Raw genomic sequence first — 24312 nt, forward strand, 5'->3', positions numbered from 1 at the left:
CCAGGCCATCAGCCCCTACTTCTATATATCCTATAGATTCCCCACACCTTATACGGTGAAATCCTGTTAATTTATTCCTAATTCTGGGAGTGCACAAATGTTATCCAGTTGTTGTTTATTTATTTTTTGCACACTTCCAGAGTTAAATTAACATTGCTGAAAGCTTTAAATAGGGTTTCATTAAGATCATGATGAAGCCCCTCTCCCCTATCCCTTTCTCCTCTTTTAGGACAAGAGCTCCAGATACAAATGCAGGGCTTATCGTTATGCACACAATGCAGCCTATTAATGGTGCCAACAAGTGGTTGCCGAGGTGATTTCTGTCAACCAGAAAGGGGCATTTCATCTTGCTGTATACATAATGTACAAAAGTTCATGACTGTCACAAAATTGCTTGCTCAGGGTGGGACAATGTCGGGTCTCTCTCTGCTCTACATGTTAAGTGTCTTGAGGCAACTTGTTGTGATTTGACAGTTAATAAAATTGAATTGAACTGAATCAAATCAGAATTTAATGTAACCATGATGGACACTTAGGCCTTGCAGGTCCATTTGGTATACATTTATTTTCTACACTTTGGGAAACTGGGACATTTAGATTTTCTGAAAAGCTGCTTTAAAATAGGAGCAGGATCCACACATTATAATTACTTTAAAGCTATAACTTTCCTCCCCAGGAATCATACCTGGGTCTCCTGTATGAGAGACAACATTTCTACTGCTCATCCACAAGGCAATAAGGGGAGATATCGGACTTGAACTTCAGGCAGGTCTATTGTCAACCAGTTGGTGTCCTACCTATATTTCTCAATGGAAGAGTATATGACCACAGCCCACTGCAGATGTGTTATTTTTTGTATTAGCGCTTCACACACGAAGCTGGAATCGAACACCGGTCTCCAGCTTGGCAGGTAACAAGCCGCACAACTAGCTCACATGAAGGAGCAAGGGTTATGGCCGGGTGGCGGGGTCGCTACACTGCGAGAACGTTTTTCCCCCCGGAGCTGAGCCGAGGCCACGCCCAACAAGGAAGTGCTTCTCTCGCTGTTTTGGCAAAGTATAGTTATTGACAAAACCATGACGGAGGCGCACTGTCTCAGGTGACCTTGATCCACGCTGTGACGAGCGCTGCGAAGGTCACATGATCCGACTCAGCACCGTTACCGAGTTATGTGCCGTTATGGACAGAATAGTAAATATTGTTGTGGGGACCGCTTCTGCGACCGACTGTGGCTCAAAGGGACTTCTCCCAATCACAGCGCGTCCTTGCACAAGCTCTACTCTCCTCAGCTCTGGGGGAAATAGCACACTCGCCGCTACACTACTCCCTAATTTCTGAAGCACGCCCTTGCGTTTCTCGCTTCCCTTCTCGAGTCCCTCACGTCCCTCACACAAGGGCACGCTCCACTGGTCCACTGGTCTCGCGACCAGGCCAGCACGCCCAAATCCACCGGCTCCGTGGCTATCTGAAACCCTCAGAACAGAGCGAACACCTCTCAGGGCGGCAGAGAGGAAGTGGCGCAAGACGAAGCAACCAGAAGACCTTTCTCACTTCCACTCACTCCCACACACTCTCCACTGCAAAATCCACATTCTACCACACCAAAATTAAATCCTGTACCTCAAACTCAAGGAAACTGTTTTCAACTTTTTGCACCCTCCTCCTTTTCTAGATTGATATTCCTATGCATGTTATATTGTTGTTGATGTACTGACATATTATGTAGCTTATTATACTGTAAACTGTAAACTGTAATTGGTCCTCAACCACTTCCAACACCAATGTAACAATTTTAGGCTCCATCTTTATTACTTCAGCTTACATGGAACAACAACCTCGTCACTTCCCACAAACGTCCCCGAAGTACCACCCCACTGTCACCGTCATTGGTTAACAACCCCCAGACTGCAATACACCAGCAATCCGCACCAGGCCGCTACAGTATTAACATACAGTACTTGGTTAAAATAATGATGATGATGAAGCTGATGGTCTTGAATTTGTTGGCCAAAACATAATTAAAATTGGGCAGACAGCCTAGCATCAACACTCAATTGACCTGTGTATACTTAGTTTTGCAACCACAGGGTTCAGTTTTTACGACTGCTGTTTATTTTGCACTACCCACACCCTGTAGCCCTTTCCTTAATATCAAATCAATAGCTAATTTTATGAGGCCATGGTCTTTCTCTTGGCAAAGATACTGCACCGAAACAAAACAAATGTGAGAGTGGAGTGAGATCTGCCGATGCAAACCCTGAACCAACTCCTGCAATTCAAACGCATCATATGGACAGCACACCATAATGCAATACACAGTACGGTTCACCACCACCTAATATTGACAATGCAGCTCAGTCCAGCACCTTTTATCTGAATGTTGACACAAAATTAAACTGATGTTTGCTGGTGTTTGTCACACAGGTTAAAGCCAAAAAAAGATAAGCACATCGAACACACACAACTGCAGGTTAAGGTTATTTTGTTTACTTATATACCTCCATCAAGGAGTTAAAATATCAAAACAATTACTGGCCAGATTGCCATGGAATTTCTTGAGCTCATTTGTGCTCCTAAGAGGAGAAAACTATTGATTGACCCCATCACCTTTTTCTGTAATGCCACCTCCAGGTCACACTCTCAAAGGATTTTGCTCCTTTGAGAGTGTGAGAGTGTGGGAGGTTTTATTACATGTGCAGTAGAATTGAAATGCAGACGAGTAGAAGCAGAGCTGCAGGAGAATTGACAAAGCCAGGGAGGAATGGAATGACTAGAGTTTTATCCACGAGTTTCCTACGCCCCATAGTGCATTGCGCAAACGTCTGCACCGAGGTTCCGCCGCCGATTTACAAGCTCACAACGGGTTGCATCTGCGACGCGACGTGAGCTTGTATGTCTGCTGTTAAACCCGGAAGTTTGGTCCTGATAGTCTCCAGTAAACTCCTGCGGAAACTTGTGGATAGAGACAAGCTTATGAGGGAAGTGACAACAGGTGAGTTGGGCAGAGAACTGCAGGGCTGATGAGGGAGTGGAGACAGGTGTTCAGTTAGCAATTAAAGACCAAAGGAATGGATTTTTGCGATCATATCGTGACATATTTCCTTGTAAAACGAGAGCTGGGTGTGTCTCGGCCAATCACAGTCTCAGCCGACCGTCCCCTCAGGCTATGGGCTACTCTCGTCACATCCTCATCAGCTGTAGAGTTGGAGTCTATGTGACACAGTGCTTGGCTAGCGCTGGCAGATAAAAGAATCAGCGGATATCTTCAGGGATGGATTAACCCCTGCAAGGGCCCTGGGTCCGATAATCTTTTTTTATATACATATATATAATTTTTATCCCATGATTTTGCAAACCATTTTTCACCCAGTGCCAATTGTCTAATGTAATCCTGGGCGCTACACTCCCTCTGCCAACCTTGGGAGAGCAACGGACTGACCTCATGCTTCCTTCTATGCATGAGAAGTCCAAGCTGCCTCTTTTCACCTGACAGGAGGGAGTTTCCCCGGTAGCACGTAGCGCGTGGAAGGAACACATTATTCCAACCGGTTCCTTTCCCCTCCATCAGGTGCCCCGGCTGGCCAGGGGGAGGCAGTATATGGTCCGATAATTTCACACATTTCATTTTTGTAAAATGTCGATGACTGCATGGCCCAGTTCCCCCAAGGGCCCCTGAGAGCCAAGGCCCCTGTGCCACCATGATTAATACAGCTCCGGATATCTTAGTTACAACAAGATTGATCTAACAGTGAAGTTTAGTTTTCCTTTGTGTGGTATTTATTCAGTCTGGGAAATTTGCTCAAGTTCGCTGGCCCAGAGAAATCTCAATGGATTGGCTGTGTGTTATTATTTTGAGAGCGAATTACCCAACCATATGAATAAATATATACCGCGTCAAAAATGTTTTTGGCGACGACAGTAATCACATGAGAAAGTGTGCATTTCTTAGCCAATCACAGCAAAAGGGGTGGTGTTGAAAGGCACAGAGCTTTCCAAACTACCTCCATGGTTCCCCACACACCGGCTGTCCACAGTACACACACCTTTTAGCCAGCTATAAACACACATTTTGGCCATTGGCAAGGACCATGACATGCCTCAATGTCAAATCCAAAAAGAAAGAAAGAAAGAAAGAAATATTGTAACACTATGCGTTCCCTGGTTTTGCTTAGCATGCATGCTCAAAAAGTATGCACAAAATTCAGGGATCATCTCCGAACGCGGAGCCATTTAACGCCAAGTTTAACTGTATTCCATTTATGGAATAAATGGTTAAATCTACTTTGATGTGAGTGTTCCTGACTAAAATGTCCAAAGGTAACTTTAACTATGACCCCATTATGACTGGAGTGTGGATAATGGTCTAAAAGAGTGGAAAACGCATTTTATATTTCATCTCATCTTGACGTGAGACTGGACTGTGGGTGGAGGGGAGAGACAGGGACAGAGATCGAGGGGGAAAAAAAGACATAAGACAAGAAATAATGTGTCTGTGGGAAAGGCAGGAGGGGCAGAAGGTGACAAAGGCAGTGGCATAGGGGAGGGGCACGCAACCCCCGCAATGCAGGGGGCCTCCAGCAGAGGGGGGGCCCCACAAAAAACAAAAAAAAAACTTTTTTTTTTTTTTGCCATTGGGCAGCCCCCTAGCCTAGCGGCCCACTGCAACAGTTGTTTAGAATGGACATATCATACTCAATGTCCAACAGATTGCTTTGTGTTAACAGCTGTGTTTCTAGTGTCAATCTCCCTCTGGTAGAGTTGGCACTAATCATGTTCATACTCCGCTTGTTGGTGGTGTAAAAGTTGTGGTATTAAAAGCTTAATTGTGTATTTATATGTGCTCCCCTCGACCCGACGAGTCGGTCATTTGCAAAAGGGCCCCCACCCCCCTCCTCGCAGGGGGGCCCCACAATTTTCAGAAACGCCACTGGACAAAGGGCAATCGAAGGCCTGGAGAACATGGCCAGAGGGGGCAAAGGAGAACACCTTGACAGATTTCCGGGCTTATGGCAGACAGAAGGCTGCACTGAGTGCATTCTGTTAAGCTTGTTTTGAGTTTAGAGAAATAAACTTTTTCATGTAGCGCACTTGAAGGGAGATACAACTGGATGTTCTATTTGCATTACATTTCTGGGCTAGCATATGATCTATAACACTAACAACAGCTGAGAGGAGAATTCGGTGGTATTTTCAACCAGGAATTGCAGTAGTCTTATTTTTACCACAGAGGGATGTGGGAATTAGAAGGCTAGCTTACACCTCCTTCCTCAAATGAGATTGTGACTTGAATTTGCACCTTGTGTGCAGGACAGAAGCAGGTGAAATGCTTATGCTAGCACGTCCAAAAGAAACACAGAAGTCGGTCGCTGAACGCTAAAACTGCTCTTGTATCTTGCTCTTTTATTTAATACTGTAGGACTCCGTAATCCTTTAAAAAAATCTAGGCTTTGGAAAATATTTTGAGCAAATAAACTCAAGTGGCCAATGCGGAGGTTGTCATCAATAGCTTGTGTGAGAGGGTAATGTGGGCGAGGGAGAGAGGGAAACTGTGGAGGAGGATAGGAGAGAGAGAGAGAGAGAGAGAGAGAGACCAGCTACCCTTTGGGAAAGTGCGGTCGTAAGATAGGATGGAATTCAATTCTCTATATCTGCTAACATGGGTGTTTTCATTTCCGATTCCAGGGTCGCTTTATGAGTCTGGTGATAGGACTGCCTCAGCTGTACACTGGTGCACTTGAGTGTGAGAGCGTCAACAATGTGGCCCGTCCGTCTGATCAGACATTTGCGTGGGGGTGAGACTCACATGTGGAGGTGTCACTGAAGCAGCTGGGTACAGCCTAAAACCAACAGAGGTTGTGCTCCATTTTGTAGCTCGGGCTTCGTTGTGTGGCTTCGTCCAGAGAGGGACAGCTGTTTAGTTGCTGATTTAATAATATCACCTGTTAACCTGTTACCCTAGAATGTGCACACACAGGACACACACACACACACATATACTGTACACAACCAATCGCACAGTGTACATGGAATCGGCCATCGGGGAAATCTCATTCTTTCGACAACCAGTGTCGGCAGGTTAGCTACTCACCCGCGTCGGCAGGTTAGCTTTTCACCAGGTTAACATGCACCCGCGTCGAAAGAATGGACCGTCGAACAGATGAAACAGTGTGTCGCAATATCGACACGCTCCCCATGCAATCACCGCACGCATACAGGTTATCCAGATTTACGAGATGATTTGTACGCAACATCTAAGCAGAACTAAGGAACTGTGAACTGTGAAGGAGCAGATGTACAATGCCTCCCCAGTGACATTTGTGAACAAAACATCTTGAGCAATCTTACATTTTGCATTTCAGGTGCAGCGGTGATGGCTGGATGAGAGACCAAGTTAATGTGTTTCCACTTCAATCCTCTCCTGTTTGCAATATTAACCCTGTCATTCACATTACTGCCATTTACAGTACGGTAATCTTGTTCATTAAGGCCGGGTAATGTGACACCTAATTGAGGAGTCAGATGAGCACTGTGTTGCTACTGATAATTCAGTAACGTTCAGTAATGAATCATATAACTTCCATCCGGGTGTCTTCATAAATATTGCAGTATTTTATTAACCATTTTCAACCCTTCAATAAAAGCTCACGTGTCGTGATGAGACACATTGTGAATGTGTGTGATTTATTGATTGAATACTTTATTAGACAGACATGTGAACAGCATGAAGTACAGTCAGGCATTTGGGCTATAAGGATAACACAAAAAAGTCCAGTATTTTCTCTAAATTCCAAGCCTAGAACAGGATATAGGTCTGTATGTTCTGTATAGTATGTCTGTCTATCTGTACAGTAATTACTGTATGTATGTGCCCTCAATAGTATAGATCACACCTCATACCATTACGTGATGTCATGAAACAGAACTTCTGGTAATAAATGCATTCTTTCTTTTACATGCATATGCATGTAAAATGTCTCTTTTCTTTTATAAATTACGTACATCAACATTATTCTTGTGAAGTATTTTTAGCATTTGGTCATTATTAGCTTATCTAGTCTAATCATCATTCCCACAAACAGTAAACAGGCCCGGGATGCTATTGCCGAGTGCAGATCTGTGCTGCTGCCTCTGCTGGCCTCTGGCGTCTTCCCCTCAGCTTGACATTCAGCGATGATTCCCCCCTGTTCTCGACCCCCTGACCCCTCCCCCCCACATCCCTCCCCCGGACTGCTGGCGAGTCACCGGAGTTCTCCCGACCTTGGGTTGTGGGCTCTGCAGCCCTCCAGAAGAAGAGCCAGGAAAAAAGAAACACCCCACCGATAGCATAAATATTTTATTGTCCAGGTGGGTACACTGAGGGGAAGATGTGTCGGGCCTCCTAAAGTTCTTTTTATTTATTCATCCATGCCTGTTTTCTGTTTTGAGAAGAGCATCGACACTGTACAGATAGGGCCCTGCAGAGATTTTCTTTGCCTTTTTTCGAGTTGTTTGGCCAATACAGCGAACTCCGAGATTATGTCAAATCTAAAATTATGATTACTTACCTTTGCACCAGAACCACAATAGAAATCAATATCTTTCACAATAAGAAGAGTGAATCATTCTACCAACACTTAGCACTCCTGTTTTACAGACTTGTGCTGTGTTGCTGGCTCAAAAGTCGCTGATCTACAAGCTCGCTTACTTTTGAGCTTGCAGGTTTGCTATTTTCGCTGAATGTTAGCCTATATTTTTGGAAAATATTTGCCTATTTTTGGTGAATGTTCATGACATGCCTAGAATAAGGACGCCAAGGTTAGGGTTAGATTTCATGTGATGAAGCATTCAGCACTTAAAGTTATACCATGTAACTTTTTTTATAAAACAAATCTTAAAATTGTCCTAACTGTTAAATCACTAAAGTTTTAGAACACCCACTCCGTTATTTTCAGCTTCTGAAGCCTTCTCTTTATATGTTTTCTATGAGCCTTGAGGGGGGGAGAATTTCGCGGCAAAATTGCGTCATCATACACTACCGGCCAATCACAGCGAGGGTTATACACTGCCGGCCAATCACAGCGCATCTTGAAGTGGGGTCGCTATCACAATACGGCGGCCATATTTGTAGGCGCCCGTGTAGCTTGCCTCAACATAACAACAGCATTTACTCGGCGAAGGAGTCCGTTTCTCCGGAATGCCTGAACGCACAGGAACCAGGGACCCCTCTAAAGATAGATCTCGGCGAGGTGGAGGCAGATGCGGGGGTGGTCCGCGGCGAAAAACGGCCGAAAGACGCGGACGCGACCGCGGTTTGCTATAGAGCTACTGACCTCTAGGTGAGCAACTTACACAGTATAGCTTTAATCTTCTATAGTGGCTATACCTGTAGATGCCAAGGCTTTTCCAGTTTAATGCCAGATTAATACTAATAGCCCTGTAAAGGAGGGTATGGAAGCCCTTTTCCATCAATTTTGTCTCAGAATTTAAGGATCTTAAACAAAATAATATATATATATATATATATATATATATATATATATATATATATATATATATATATATGTATATATGTATATATGTATATATGTATGTGTGTGTTTTAAATGTTATTCAGTGGCAGAAAGGGGCTGCATTGGAGGGTTTTTGAAAAGGCATGGAGTAACGTTAACATGTAGTGGGGGTTTCTCATACGACTTTATTTTCCCAAGTTAACCCTGGCTCTTTCTACTTCTTATCCAGGAACCAGGCAGATTCCCAGGACACCTTTGTAATACTTTCTATGTGACTCTCAGCATGGCTGATGTTGTGGCTTCAAGAGGGTCCTCTGAAGTCCCAAGCTCCTCAGAGCTGATGCAGCGGAGCTTTGGTGCCATCAGGAAACAAAGGACTTAGGGAGCATAAGCTCCCATTTGCCGGAGCGAGTTGAAAGGGCCACAGCGCCTTTTAATGCTCAGAGGCCTATTTTAGATATAGGCTGCTTTTAATGTCTAATGCACACTGCTGAGCTCGCTGACGATGTCTGTGGTAAAAGCAGGGCTTCAGAAAGGAAAAGAAAAACAACAAACATCGAATGTACCATCATTTTAGAAAATAAATCATATTTGTTGCCTGAGTGGGACATGATGTAATTTAGGTGAAAACTGAATACATTCAACATGTTTCTTATACTTGACAGTCATTAAAACATACATTTTAGCTGCTAACATATTTGCATGTACACTACTGCAAGGTTGATGATGGTAATCTCCTTTGACACATTGATAGGACAAAAATCCACATGGGTGTTTCATGCAAATATATCATAAAACATTTAAACAGGGTTGGCGTCACAATAACATGAAAGTCAATTGCATTATGTTAAACTTGAAGATATTCATCATAGCTACATGATGCATACATGAATACAAATTCAGAACTTAGGAAGTTCATGAATTATCTTTGCTGTAAATGTTGCATCAATTTATTAGGAAATCATCCAGGTAATTGTAATACCTCATTCAAATTGCATCCCTTGAATGTAATAAGACATGGACATTTGTATTTGACATATATGTATTTGTATGAACTATGCTGTCCAAAAAGTCTTGCGTGAACAAACTTCCAGAAATCAGTGAGACTAACATGGAAATATGAACTATTATACAAAAACGAAAAATAAAAGAATTGAGAAACTGAAATTGTTTTTCTGAAGACAACACACACAGTAATGTATGGGCCAACAACTCCCACTTGAATGGCCAGGGGGTGTAAGTAAACTACAGGCCTGTACAAGTGTTGGGAACATTCCTCTAAATGAGGAAGCAACACAGCTTAAAGGCAGGCAACTAAATCTCAAAATGGAGAACTGATGTTAGGACTGGAAGTTATAGCCAGCAGGCAGCAGCCACAGCAACATAAAATACATGATGCCACTGCTCTTTATTCCTCCACAATTCGAAATGCTTTTTAAAATGGTTGCTGGTCATGCATTGGTCAAATGGTTAATTGATTCATCTAATCATTTACAATTAGCTGAGATATACAGTATATGGGCCCTATTTTCATCCGTGCCTTAAAGGAGTAGTTCACCACCAAAATGACTTTTTCTCTATTGATTATCATGCCATGGCGACTTGAGTTCAATAATACTTTTTTGTATATGTCGCATTCCCATGGCAAAACATTGATTTTAGTAACTGTCTCCGCGCCGCCGAGGCGGACACGTGAGTACCGGCCCCGGCTCTCCCGGTCGTTCCTAGCCCGAGTTACGCCATTTTATGTGCGCTGCAGTGGCGGGGGTCCTCCACTAGGAGGCGCGACCACTTTTGCATCCATTCTGGAGCACCAGGAGTCGGTGGTCCCCAGGAATTCCCCGTGAGCAGCCCGGTTTGGGTAGTCATTTGGTCATTTTTGCACTTTTTGGCGCCGGTGGCGGTGCCAGAGGGTCCCTGTAGCTACGGGGTCCCTGGAGGGGTGGAGGTTGTGGATTGGCAGGCAAGGAGTGTGTGTGCAAATTTTGGCATGGATAGGGGCAATGGTGGCGGAGATATGAGTAGGGCAAAAGTGTGACGTGACGTGACAGACTGACAGACTGACAGATGGACAGCCGGTGGAGGGACAGGTCGCAACCAGTAAGACTCCCTAATCGGGAGATAAGCGACAGTCAGGTCGCATACACAAACTTTAGAAGGCAATGGAAGGCAATCAGGAGGGAATATGTTGATGACATGACTCTAGACATACCGTACTGTGTACCGCTTTGCGTGATTTTAGGGCAAAATCTGTAGGAGCAGTGTCCAAAAATGTGTTCCTGACGGTCGCAACAAGCATTGGGATTGTGATGACCATGCATGCCTTGGACATTTGTCCTTTCAATATGTTTCTTTTTCTTTTGGTCTCACCACTTAACGCACTCAAAAAAGTCTGCCCGTATGTCTTGATAATTGGTAAAACAAACTTTTGGCCTATTTGTGGAGATAAGCGACCAACGGTCGCTTATCTCCCGATTAGGGAGTCTTACTGGTTAAAGTAATGCCCAAATACGCCCATGACTAATTCAAGGCCTTTTACACATAGCACCTTGGCGTAGTGCACACATTAATTAAAATGGCCATTGGTCACGTCTCCACGTCTTAATTTAAGTAATAAGACCTTGCGTTAAAACATTCGTTATAGGGCCCTACAGTATGTCCAAGCCAAGCCCCCAGAACCCAGGGCTAGATTTGAAGCAACCCCGATGGTGGCCAAAGTTGGAACTGCAGCCTAAACGCGCATTTTGGCCCCACCCCCTCCACTCCAGACAATCCTTCCTCTGAGCGGAGAGCAGCGTGACGTCATTTTGGAACCAGAGCTGGCCAACTCGGGAACAATGTAAATAGGGAATGAATGCCCCGCCCTTTAATGCAAACCCCATTATACCTGTTGTCATAGGACCCGTTTTGACCATCTGTTTGCCTGTGTCCATTTATGCCCATATATGGAGATATCTGTATCTGTCTGTCTGTCGGCGTCCATTTTATGTCCATATGTGGAGATCACTGCAGATATAGTTCTGGGTCCATTTTATGCCCATATATGCCCATATATGCCGATTTCCTCCGGAACAGCCTGATGTCAACAATCAGCTCCGCGTAAGGAGATTCCGAACGTTTCGCGCCGCTTCGGGAAAACCACGCGCCGGGTCGGGCCGAGGCCCGGCACTGCACTGCACTGCAGCGAAGGAGTGTGTGTGCAAAATTTGGCATGGATCGGGGCAACGGTTCCGGAGATATGAGCAGGGCAAAAGTGTGACGTGTGACGGACGGACAGACAGACAGACAGACAGACAGACAGCCGGTGGAGGTTTTGATAGTAAGTGCGACCTGACGGTCGCAATTACAATGCATCAGACTTTAAAACAAGATTGTCATGTTTGTTGACAGAGTAGCATCACCGTGTATCATATGTGGAAGAGTGACAGACAATCAATATGGCTGATTAACTGAATCATGACAGATGAACAGAATCATAGACTATGAAGTAGGCTATACTTTTTTCATGTATTTTCTTAAATCCTGGCCCTGTATGGGAGCTGGGCTCCAAAATATCCTATGCACTCAGGGTTAGGGTTAGGGTTGCAAATGGCAAATAAAGTCTATTCTATTCTATTGGAACTTTTGTATAAATACACCAAAATCCATACTTGGTTAACCACTGTTCCTAGGACCACATTATTCTCTAAAGTGGTGAACAACATTTTCTTTCAGATGGTCTTATAAAGCTGTCAGATGAGCTGAGGACTGTATTGTGTAGCCCATGTCTAACATAATCTGAATTTCACAACTTACAGTATATACAGTATAACCTATTTTATCCTTTGACTACATGTACAGTATATTTGAAAATGCCACACACATCGCAATGCAATGAGCTTGTACATCTGCTACTTTAGTTTAAAATTATGCATTTTTTACAATCTATTTTGACATTAGATTATTTTAAATCTTTGCCTATATAACATACCCAATATAGGCATGCCAGGATTTTGGCATTATAAAAATGTACTATCATCATTACACGTTGTTAGGATGGATGTCTCCACTGTTTCCCCAGGTTCAAGTAACCTCAAAAGAGAGCAAGATCATTGTAATGGCCTCGCCTTGTCTCAATAGCATCAGCCTCCATCCATTCAACAGCTTCAAAGCGGTGTGAAATGTATGTGATAGCGATCAGCCGTGCTGATCTGTGGTGACAGTGGTCCAGAGTGAGTGGTCTGGTGGAGCTGATTTTATTGAGGCGAGAGAGAGAGAGACAGAGGGGAAAGTAAAAGTTTATAGTATAGTAATAGACCAACAAGGTCAGGGGCGTCACAAGGGGTAGGAAAGTGGGACTGAGTTACTAGGGCCCAAGGTGGAGGGGCCCTAGTAACTTTAGCTATTGAAAAATAGCAGATATACAAGCTTACAGCGCGGCACCGAGTGCCGCGCTGCAAGCTTGTAGATCTGCTATTTTTGAAAAGTCGTGAAAATGTGCGCAAAACTTTGAATATGTATTTTTTAAGTGAACATTTGTAACTCAAATTTTGCTTCTGGGGGGTCCCTGGAACTAAATATTTTGAGATGGGGGGGTCCTTCACATGAAAAAGTTTGAGCATCACTGACATGGAAACATAGGTTTCTTGGCACACATTTTCACGATTTTTCAAAAATAGCAGATCTACAAGCTCGCAGCGCGGCAATCGGTGCCGCGCTGTGAGCTTGTATATCTGCTATTTTTCAATAGTTAACATTCATGGGGGGCCCGCAGTGAATCCTTGTACCCAGGGCCCAGAATTTGGTGTGACGCCCCTGAACAAGGTGTCTGACTGTCCAGGAGAGGGCTCTGGATGAAAGGAAACTAACATGTGGATTTCTAAAATAGACCTGTGTCATTGCAGCCCTGAAGGTGTCTCCTAAACACACTATTAGGTGTCCAGAATGATAGACTCATTTTGATTTGGGTCAGATTATTGCATAATTCAAGAAAGGGAAATTGATTGGAATCGTTATGGTAATGATTCAATACTTCCATATTTACTTAATTGGATTGTATTGCAGCATTTGAAAAAAAAAAAAAAAAAAAATGAAACCAAAAAAACAAGAAATACTGTATAGACAGCTGGTTTTCTATCCTGCCAAGACCTATACTTCTGTTGGATTTCTGTCCTGACAGGAACTATAGTAGGCCAACTCTTGGTTTTATTTCCTGCCATGACCTCTACACATCAAAATCCAAGGTAGTTGCTAGAACAGTGACTAGACAGGGACCGGTAGACAGTGGCCGGTAGAGCGGCCTGATGGCAACCGTGAGGTTCCCAGTTTGATCCTGGGCTCCCCCATAGTTAATGTCGAAGTGTCCTTGAGCAAGACTGTGAATCCCTAATTGCTACCGATGTCGCCTCACAGCTAGAAGGCCCTGAGTTCGATTCCCGCCGGGGGATGCTGTGGGTGCTGGGGGCGTGTTCTCTCCTCCATGTCATCAGCGCCCACACCCTAGGTGGGGTTGGCGAAAGGGCCTTTCTGTGTGGAGTTTGCATGTTCTCCCGATGTCTCCCAGGGTAGATACCCTCACAAAAAAACATGCAGTAATCCTGGTCTCTATAATGCCTCCCCCTGGCCAGCTGGGGTGCCTGATGGAGGGGAAAGGAAACTGGTTGGAATAAGTACACGTTGCGCTACGTCCAACCGGGGAAATCTCCCCTGTCAGGTGAAAAGAAGCAACTTGGACTACTCATGCATAGAAGGAAGCATGAGTTCAGTCCGTTGTCTCCCCAGGCACGGCAGAGGGAGAGCAGAGCCCAGGATTACAATTTATGCAATTGGCACTGGGTGAAAAATAAAAAATATTATTATAAAAAAGAAATAGAACATACAGTACTATACAGAGGTTCCAGACAATTCTCCATACCTGAATTACATACTGTATAATTAAGTGGGTTCATATGGGTCTCTGTACAATGTAACAAGGTTCAAAAGTTGTTGATACATTATTTAGATTTCGATCAGTCACAACAATTCACGTTCCCAAAGCGAAAAACTGTGACTTAACCGACTATTACACGATGGGAACATCAAAATGTTAATGGCTTTCAGAGAAATAGGTGTCCTTTAGAAATCCCCCGGGTAGACGAGGACCCCGTCTTCCTGGCCTCCTCTTCCCAATCTGCCCCATGTCCTTTTTCCCCAGCCCAAACCATCTGAGGGTAGCATTAGCACCCTGGACCAGTCTGACTGCTGTTGAATATTTCAGTATGAGCCCTGCTTATCTGGCAGCCCCTCTGACCTGCCCAGATGAGCGGGGGGGGTGGAGAGGCAGAGATTTGCTCGGCGAGCTATGGAATGGATACCATACACTCATATATAACTGAAGAATTTGCCTGGAGGTGAGCAGGCAGATGAATACTAGATATGCCGGCACTCTCATTTGTGTGGTTGAGATTCTGAATTCTGTAATATATACTGCATTCTGATTCCACTCAGCTTTTTATTCTGGGCTTTTTCTCCGAGATGTATTCAAAAAATAAAAGATGAATCCACACTCTGCTGAGCCTGAGAGAAATTGGTTAAAGGAGTAGTTCACCCCCAAAATGACTTTTTTTCTATTGATTAGTCATGCCATGGAGAGTAGAGTTCAATAATATTTTTTGGTTTTTGTCACATTCCTAAGACAAAAATGTGATAACAATACATTTATCCCCATTCGTTCCGGATGCCCGGAATCAATGGGGGTAAATTTACTCGAATCAAATTTTTGTCTTAGGAATGTGACAAAAACCAAAAAATATTATTGAACTCTAATCTCCATGGCGTGACTAATCAATAGAAAAAAAGTCATTTTGGGGGTGAACTACTCCTTTAAGACAAAGTTCCGGTTCAAAATACACATTTACAGTATTTATACTGTTAGTGTCCAACTAAAAGGGGTTTGTATTCAAACAGCCACAAAAATAAAATACTTTTCTGTGTTTTTGTCCGTTCTATTTAATTAGCCCTAGGACTACAACTCCCCCACCCACACTGTTCCTCTTTATGTGGTTGTTGCATGAGGAAAGTAGAATATTCGGCAATGCAGTAAATGCTGTTATTTATTTTCGCTCAGAGATGTTTTGAGACACAATACTGTTTCGGTTGTTTCTCTTCTAGTTGATGCATTATAAGGACCTCTGTGAAACATGCCTGGGATCTTTGGGTGAACCAAGTAATAAAACTCTACCATAAATCTATACGGTATATAAACCTATCTAACCATGAGATACAAAATAACTAAACCAAGACTATATAAGCCACATAGTATGACTCAAACTGCAAAGTGAAGATATTTTGTTGATGCAGCAGATATACATGCAAGTTTTCTACTTAGGATTGCATGGGAGCGTGCATGCCATCAAACACTGTTGCCTACCTGTCAATACCTATTTACATCAGACAGGTGATTTCTTATATGTTCTGTAACCCCTCGCGTCTTAAGCTCAGAGCCTGGACTGTCCTTGACTGGTGACTGACGTGCCTTCCTGAATGAGCAATGAGACAAGGGAATATACATACTGTATAATGTACCAAAAACTTCCAACTGCCACAACTTGGCTCATTGTTAATGCATTTGACTTGGATGCACACTGACAATAATATGGGTTGGAGTGGAGCTGACCGGCGATGGAGGGGGATGACGGATGAGAGGTGGAGGTGGTGGTGGTGGGCTGGAGAGAATGCGGGAGTTGGGTCTGACTCCCCCAAGATCAAGAGTGGAGGGAGGGATGGGGGTCTTGCACAGGAGGAGTTGGTCACTGCTCGGGGGAAGGTTTGACTCTCGCCAACGGAAGGGAGTTAAAGGATCATCCGCGCGCGCGGGTGTGTGTGTGTGTGTGTGTGTGTGTGTGTGTGTGTGTGTGTGTGTGGTGAAAAGGGGGTAGACAGGAGAGAAAGGGGTTGAGGGCACTATGGAGCATCTAATTGGTTTCTCTCTCTGGAGCATGCATTGAACCCCCCCTCACCAACACCACACACACCTCTGCCCCCACCTCTATTTTCCTCTTTCTCTCTCTCTCTCTCTCTCTCTCTCTCTCTCTCTCTCTCTCTCTTTATCTGAAGCCCCCCCCCCCCCCCCCACACACACACACACACACACACCCTTCTCTCTCTGAGGGCTGCTGTGTTCAGGGATCCACAACTGAGTTCCAAGCAAAGCCTTTGTGGATTTAAAGGGAAATCTGTATCTTAAATAGGCGCCGAGAAATGGGGGGAAGGCCGGGGGGAGGGCATCACAATCAATAATTCATAAGGCCCATGCCTTATTAGGGCATCTCCTGACGGGGGCCGCTGGGCTTAATGCCCAGCTCTGTGTCGGATGAGAGGCTTGTAGGAAAGGCAAAGCCGTGTTACGTTGCTCTGCCAGTCGCCCACCCACCCAACCACCATTATTCAACACCACTCTCATATGTTCCTCCCCTAAAACACGCAGGGGACACCCTTTGTTGCTCATGATTACCCAACCCTCATATACAAAACTGAACCCTCCTGGCATAAAATATGACAGTGCTGTAGCACTTGATGTGTGAAGTATTTGCGAGAGCAGGTTGTTTTTTAAATCACATTCTTTTATTTTAAACAAAACAATTAAAAAAAAATAAAAAAGCCAATTGCCTTTGCTCTATTCACACAGACATTATGGTGATTCATTGTCTTGAAAGCCAATTGCTGTTAACTGCCAGTGGAACAACACATGTAAGCATAATGTGGTATAAGTACTTGACATGAGGTAATAACAGTAATAATAAAGCCCACATACTGGCCTGTATGAGAGTGCACTCTTGAATGTATATTCAAGAGTGCATGTACTACTCTATTACTGCACACACAACATGCTGTGTGTGTGTGTGTGTGTGTGTGTGTGTGTGTGTGTGTGTGTGTGTGTGTGTGTGTGTGCGTGCGTGCGTGCGTGCGTGCGTGCGTGCGTGCGTGCGTGCGTGCGTGCATGCATGCGTGTGTGCGTGTGCCACAAGTTTGTGCGTTTCTGCCTGTCCAGGTGTACATTTCAGTGCATCCAAATGTATTTATGGGTCAGTATCTTGGTGCATGTGAACGTGTTTTACAGCACTATGTGTTGTTTATTTCTGTACAAATGGAATCAAATGGACCCATCAGGATCCATTTGGATCCATTTGGTTCCATTTGTACATTCTCAGTGTTACAGACCTGTTATGGTCATTCAGGGCTAGCTCTTTATGTGTTTCTGCTGTCTACTCATCTTGTATGTCCGTGGCAAAAGTTAAATTTTTACAAAAATGTCCACCACAAGCCAGCATGGTGATGACCCCTGGCATGGACATCTCACCAAGTCACCATGCAACTAGCAGTGCATGTGTTTGAATTTTCATGCATGCGAACGTCATGTGTGTGTGTACATGCGTGTATTCGTGCATGTGCAACTAAGCATGTGTGCTGTGCAGGGACGTGCTGGCCATTGGGAAAAGCGGGACAACTCCCGACCGGCCGGTTCATTCCCGTCCGGTCCAGGCCGGCCATTAGGAAAAATTAAAAATAAAATGTCGGCCTTCGTTCCATTTTGGGGGCTGGGCGGCCAACAAAGTAATCTCCAAGTTTCAAATGTATAAATTTTTTCGCAAAGCAAAGCCCTGCGTCATCATACAAGGCTGTTGCACAAAAGTAGTGAAAACAGAAGATCTATGTGTGCTTGTAGAACGGCTGTTTTCACTAGTTTAAATCATTTTTAAAATGATAAATACAAAACGGTAGGTTCCGTACGGAACCATTGTTTACTTAGAGATGGAAGGATGACCTCCCACTTGGGTAATGACGCCCCCTGGCGATCATTCAGAGAAACTACTTCAGCTCCCGTACTAACGTAGGTAGGAAGGGCCTGTCACTCAAACCGGAGTGACCCGCCTCCAGGCTATATAAGCCCCCGGAGGCGGAAGTAACATCCTCTTAATACCACTCTCTGCCACATTCAGTGAAACAGAGGGGCATTACGTGGGAGGTCATCCTTCCATCTCTAAGTAAACAATGGTTCCGTACGGAACCTACCGTTTACTGTCAAGATTCCAGGATGACCTCCCACTTGGGATTCTTAAACTCCCCTCTAAGCCACAACCTACTCTCATACCCCCACACACCCCTCATACGGGTGAGCACAGCCCAAACGGGCGTGACCCATCACCCAGAAGGTCCCAGGCCCACCGGACCTGGGTGTGAAGGCATGAGAAAATAAGGAGAGACCCTGACAGACCGAAGTCCGCCTCATTCAACTAAATGAAAAGGACAAGTCCGCCTTATAAGTAAGACACACTATATAAGGAAAACACAGGGTCCCCCCCAAAATACCCCAGGTGGCTACATGCCCACCTGTGGGAGGGGAAGATCCGACTCCTCTATGACGTAGAGGAGGCAACTGCACCCAGAACCGAATGCGCTAGCGAAGAGGATTCGATATCCAGGTGATAGTAGGCTGCAAAGGTAGAAGGCGAAGACCAATTCGCCGAAACACAAATCTCCTGAACGGAGACTCCCTTTGCCAGTGCCCACGAAGTAGCCACACCTCTAGTGCTATGGGCTTTAAGTGCCGCCGGCACTTCCACACCCGCACTAGAGTAAGCCAGCCTAATAGCATCCACAATCCACCTCGAAAGAGTGGGTCTAGACACCGGCTTTCTGACAAGAACATTGCCCATTTCCACGAAGAGCTGAGAAGAAGCTCTAGAACCAGCAGTCCTGTCACAGTAGGCCTTCAATGCCCTGACAGGACAAAGGCAATTCAGCCGTTCATCCTCCACCGAGACAAACGGAGGAGGATGAAAAGCCATAAGAACAACAGGCTCCTTAGGAACCACCATGTTCTTAGGAACAAACTTAAGATGAGGCTTGAGCAACACCTTGAGATCATTGTTCATAAACTGCATGCACTCCGCAGACACCGAGAGAGCTTGCAGGTCACCAACTCCTTTAGCCGTGGCCAAAGCCAGCAAAAGAGCCGTCTTGAAACTCAAAGTTTCAAAGGCATCCCTACAAGCGGCTCAAAGGGAGCCCGACATAGGCCCCCTAGAACCACCTGCAGATCCCAAACAGGGAACAAAGACCTAGTCACCGGCCTCAAACGTTCAACTCCTTGCATGAACTTGATGACCTCCGGGACTTTAGAAGGTGCCTTGCCCGCCACCCCCAGGTGACAGGCATTAATAGCCGCCAAATACCCCCTAAGGGTAGAAAATGCAAGACCACTTCTCAAGCGGTCCTGCATAAATTCCAGAATTTCCTGGGCTGACGCCACATGGGCCACCACCGGTGGAACACGCGACTCACACCAGTCCTCAAAGGCATTCCACCTTCCATCATAAGACGCCCTCGTAGAAGGCGCCTTAGCACTCTGAATGGTAGCAACCACTTCAGAAGAAAAACCAGCCGCCAGCAGGTTTAACCTTTCACGTGCCAAACCCACAGGTCTAGGACCTGCAGGTCTTGGTGGAAGATCTCCCCCCTGGCCTGACTCAACAGATCCCTGCACTGAGGCAGCTGCCAACCCGGTTCGCAAAGGAGAGGGGCGATCGCCGACCTCCACGTGCCCTTGTAGGGAGCCACCAGGAGCATCTCCAGACCGAACCTCCTGACTCTCTCCAGCGTGGGTCGGATTAAGTCGAAGGGGGGAAACGCGTACAGTAGACCTCTCGGCCACGTGTGCGCTAAGGCGTCCAACCCCAAGGGAGGACTGCCCTTCACCGCGAAGAACAACGGACACTTCGTATTCTCCGCTGACGCAAACAGGTCCGCCACTGGCTGACCGAACTTGCGAAAAATCTGGCTCGCCACCCTGGGGTGGAGAGACCAATCCTCGTAGCGAGAACCTCCCCTGGACAGGAGATCTGCTCCGCTGTTGAGGAGACCTGGGACGTGTAAGGCCCTGATCGACTTGAGGCGCGACAAGCACCAAACCGTCAATTCTCGAGCCAGACGGTCCAGTGGCAACGACGACAGGCCCCCCTGTTTGTTGACATAAAACATGGCCGTCGTATTGTCTGTCCTGACCAGGACGTGACAATGCAAAATCCAAGGCTCGAAATGCTTGAGCGCCAGGAGTATAGCCATCAACTCCAAATAGTTGATGTGACAACCCCTCATCTCCAGAGGCCAAAGCCCCTGCGCTGTGCGCCCCTCGAAAGTGGCTCCCCATCCACTGAGACTAGCGTCTGTCGTGATCGACTTGCGGGAAACCACCTCGCCAATCGAGACTCCGCTGGTGAGGAACCCCTCCACCAGCCACGGAGACAGTGCGATCGCGCAGGAAGGGGAAACCGTAACCTTCTTGTACTTCAAGGAGGGCGGGATCCCGAGGGATAACATCCATCTTTGAAAAGGTCTCATATGAAACCTGCCCAAACGCAACAGATGTACTGCGGAAGCCATCATTCCCGTCAGTACCATGCAACTCCTGTAAGTGACCTCCTGGCCCACTTGAAAGGAGTCGAGACATTCCCGAAACCTGTCCACCCTCTCCTCTGAGAGACGGGCCGACATGTCGGATGAGTCCAGAAGGACCCCAATGAATGTAAGACGACTTGCTGGAGTCAGCATGCTCTTGCCGTGGTTGACTATGAAACCTAAGGCCTTCAGGTGAGCCAAAACCACTTGTGTGTGACGCGCCACTTCGTGGGCGGAGCTCGCTGAAATCATCCAATCGTCGATGTACGTCGCCAACCTGACGCCCTGCTGTCTCAGCGGGGCGATGGCTGCTTCGGTCACTTTCACGAAAACCCTCGGGCTCAGTGACAGACCGAAAGGGAGTACTGTGTACTCGTACAGGCGACCCTCGAAGGCGAACCGTAGTAATTTCCTGTGTGGGGGATAAATCTGGACATGCTGATAAGCATCCTTCAGATCCACTGAACAGTGGAAATCCCCTTGCCTGACCGACCGTAACATGGTGGGTACAGTTAGCATCCTGAAAACGTATTTCTTCAGGTACACGTTTAGTGCCTTTAGGTCCAGGATGGGACGTAGCCCCCCCCCTTTTTGTGCACCAGGAAATAACGGCTCCAAAATCCCATGCGGGATTGGGTCCTGTCCAGCTCCACTATAGCACCCTTGCTTAGCAAGGAGCTGATCTCTTCTCTCAAAAGATTTGCTTTTAAACCACGCGCCCTGGTATAAATAACCCTGCTCGAAAGCGGGGGTATGTCTGCGAACTGTAACCTGTAACCCCTGGTTATCGTTCGAAATACCCAATGGCTCGGGTTGCATAACTTCCACTGGCGCGCGCAGCGTGCTAGCGTGTTTTGAGAGAGAGAAACCCCACCACTGTGCTTCCGTGACGGCGGAGCTATTTGGCGACTGGACCGGAAGCGGGAGACCTGCGTATCCGTATCCGGAACGACCGGATGCGGAGCGCAAGGGTTCAATAGGCCGCATGGCGGAAACACCTTCTGGTTGTACCGCTTGACTAGCGGAGCTATTTTGCGGCGGGACCGGAAGCGGGGAGCGAGCGAATCCGTATCCGGTGTCACCGGAAGCGTTCGCACTTCGCTCGATAGAGAGACAGGAAGAACAAAGCGATTCGACTGATAAACAGACTCGCCCACAACTAAAGCATTCTCCCCTGACAGGAGAGGAACTTTTACGTTTAATACCTGCTCTAAGGCCTTTATGCTTGTCCCTTGACTCGGGCTCATAGTAGGCCGACAGAATTTCTGACTCAAAGTTAAATTCATAGCATCGCTCACGCGAGGGAAAGCCCACTCGCGCGCGTGAGGAACCACATAATTGTTTGACGTTAACATTACTGGTTGCCGATAAAACCTGTGATTGATTAAGGAGTCCTGACGGGACTTCATCATTCTTACAGGAGGCATGCATAAAGGAGTCATATTGTCGACGCGAGGGATATTCCACTCGCGCGCATGAGGAACCACATAATTGTTTGACATTAACATTACTGGTTGCTGATAAAACCTGTGATTGATTAACGAGTCCTGACAGGACTTCATCATTACTACAGGAGGCATGCATTTATCTTAGCCCCTGTCCTAAGGCCTTTATGTTTGTCCCTTGACGAGGGCTCATTAGTAGGCCGGCAGAATTTTGTGACTCATTGTTAATTCATTGCATTGACCACGCGATGGATATTCTCCTCGCGTGTAAGGGGAACCATCTAAATGTTTGACATAACATTACTGGTTGCTGATAAAACCTGAGATTGACTACAGAGTCCTGACAGGACTACATCAATTTTACAGGAGGCATGCAAGATGGAGTCGTCTGTGCAATAGAGTTGGACAGAAACAGACTTGTTCTTTCAACAGATTTATCTGGGACACAAGCGGCATATACATTGACATTCTCATTTTCATTTCCCCGACGCGGGGAAGGCCTTTATGTTTGTCCCTTGACGAGGGCTCATTAGTAGGCCGGCAGAATTTTGTGACTCATTGTTAATTCATTGCATTAACCACGCGAGGGATATTCTCCTCGCGTGTAAGGGGGACCATCTAAATGTTTGACATAACATTACTGGTTGCTGACAAAACCTGTGATTGACAAAGGAGTCCTGACAGGACTACATCAATTTTACAGATTTATCTGGGACACAAGAGGCATATTCATTGACATTCTCATTTTTATTTCCCCGACGCGGGGAAAATAAACGTCCTCGTTTGGGGGGAGGGGAACCGGGTGACACCACGGACCCCTGCCCCAACACAATCCCCCTCTACAATGTCCGCAACTAAAGCATTCTCCCCTGACAGGGGAGGAACTTTTACGTTTAATACCTGCGCTATGGCCTTCATGCTTGTCCCGTGACGAGGGCTCATAGTAGGCCGACAGAATTAGTGACTCATCGTTAAATTCATTGCATTGTTCACGCGAGGGATATTCCCCTCGCGTGTAAGAGGAACCATATAAATGTTTGACATTAACAATACTGGTTGCTGATAAAACCCGTGATTGATTAAAAGTCCTGACAGGACTTCAACACTTTTACAGGAGTCATGCAAGATGGAGTCATCTGTGCTAGTGCAATAGAGTTGGACAGAAACAGACTTTGTTCTTTCAACAGATCTATCTGGGACACAGGAGGCATATACATCGACATTCTCTAAACGTCGTGCCCACCACTCTATACTGGGGTCTGACAGAACCCAGAAAAGATTGTGCTTGTGTAACTTCCATAAGGATTGTAGCGCTTTAGTGAATCCAACATCTCCGTTGCAGAAAAACCAACGTCCTCTGCCATCGCTCCACCCGCCTGACTGGCGGGTGGAGGGGCAGTTGAAGTGCTGGCGCCGCAGGGGCCTTACCTTTCACTGTAAAGACAGGGCGAGAGCCATCCTCCTCCGCCATGTCCTCCTCCTTCTCGTCCTCAGAGTATCCTGAGTACGAACCCTAGCTCTGACTGGAGCTCAGGTCCGATTCGCGCCTGAAGGATCGGACTGTTTTGCTAAAGTTCACGTCGAAGGGGACGTCCCCGACGGTCACATCACAACGCTACTCTTTAGGCACCGCGCCCGTAGGAGAAATGGTCACCGGAGGGATATTGTTAGACTTCTTAGTCACCTTCCTCGCGGTAACTCCGCCAGACCCGCCAGCTCCAGTGACAGTGGAGCTAGCTGCGGTCGGCTGCACGGCAGGCGGTGTCTCACGTCGCTTGGCGCCATCTTGACCAAGGCGCGCTGCTGAACAAGCGGTGCCCCGGACGGCAGCGCCGCACCTTGACTATCGGTGCGGGCCGCCTGGGGCGGACAGCCTGGGCTGTAGGATCCAGAGCGTTAAGCCCTCCTGGTGGAGCGCAGGCTCCGAGGCCTGCCCTAGCCAGGTGGAACCGATGTACCATAGC

Source organism: Nannobrachium achirus (assembly GCF_963921795.1).
Source record: "Nannobrachium achirus genome assembly, chromosome: 2".
NCBI lineage: Eukaryota > Metazoa > Chordata > Actinopteri > Myctophiformes > Myctophidae > Nannobrachium > Nannobrachium achirus.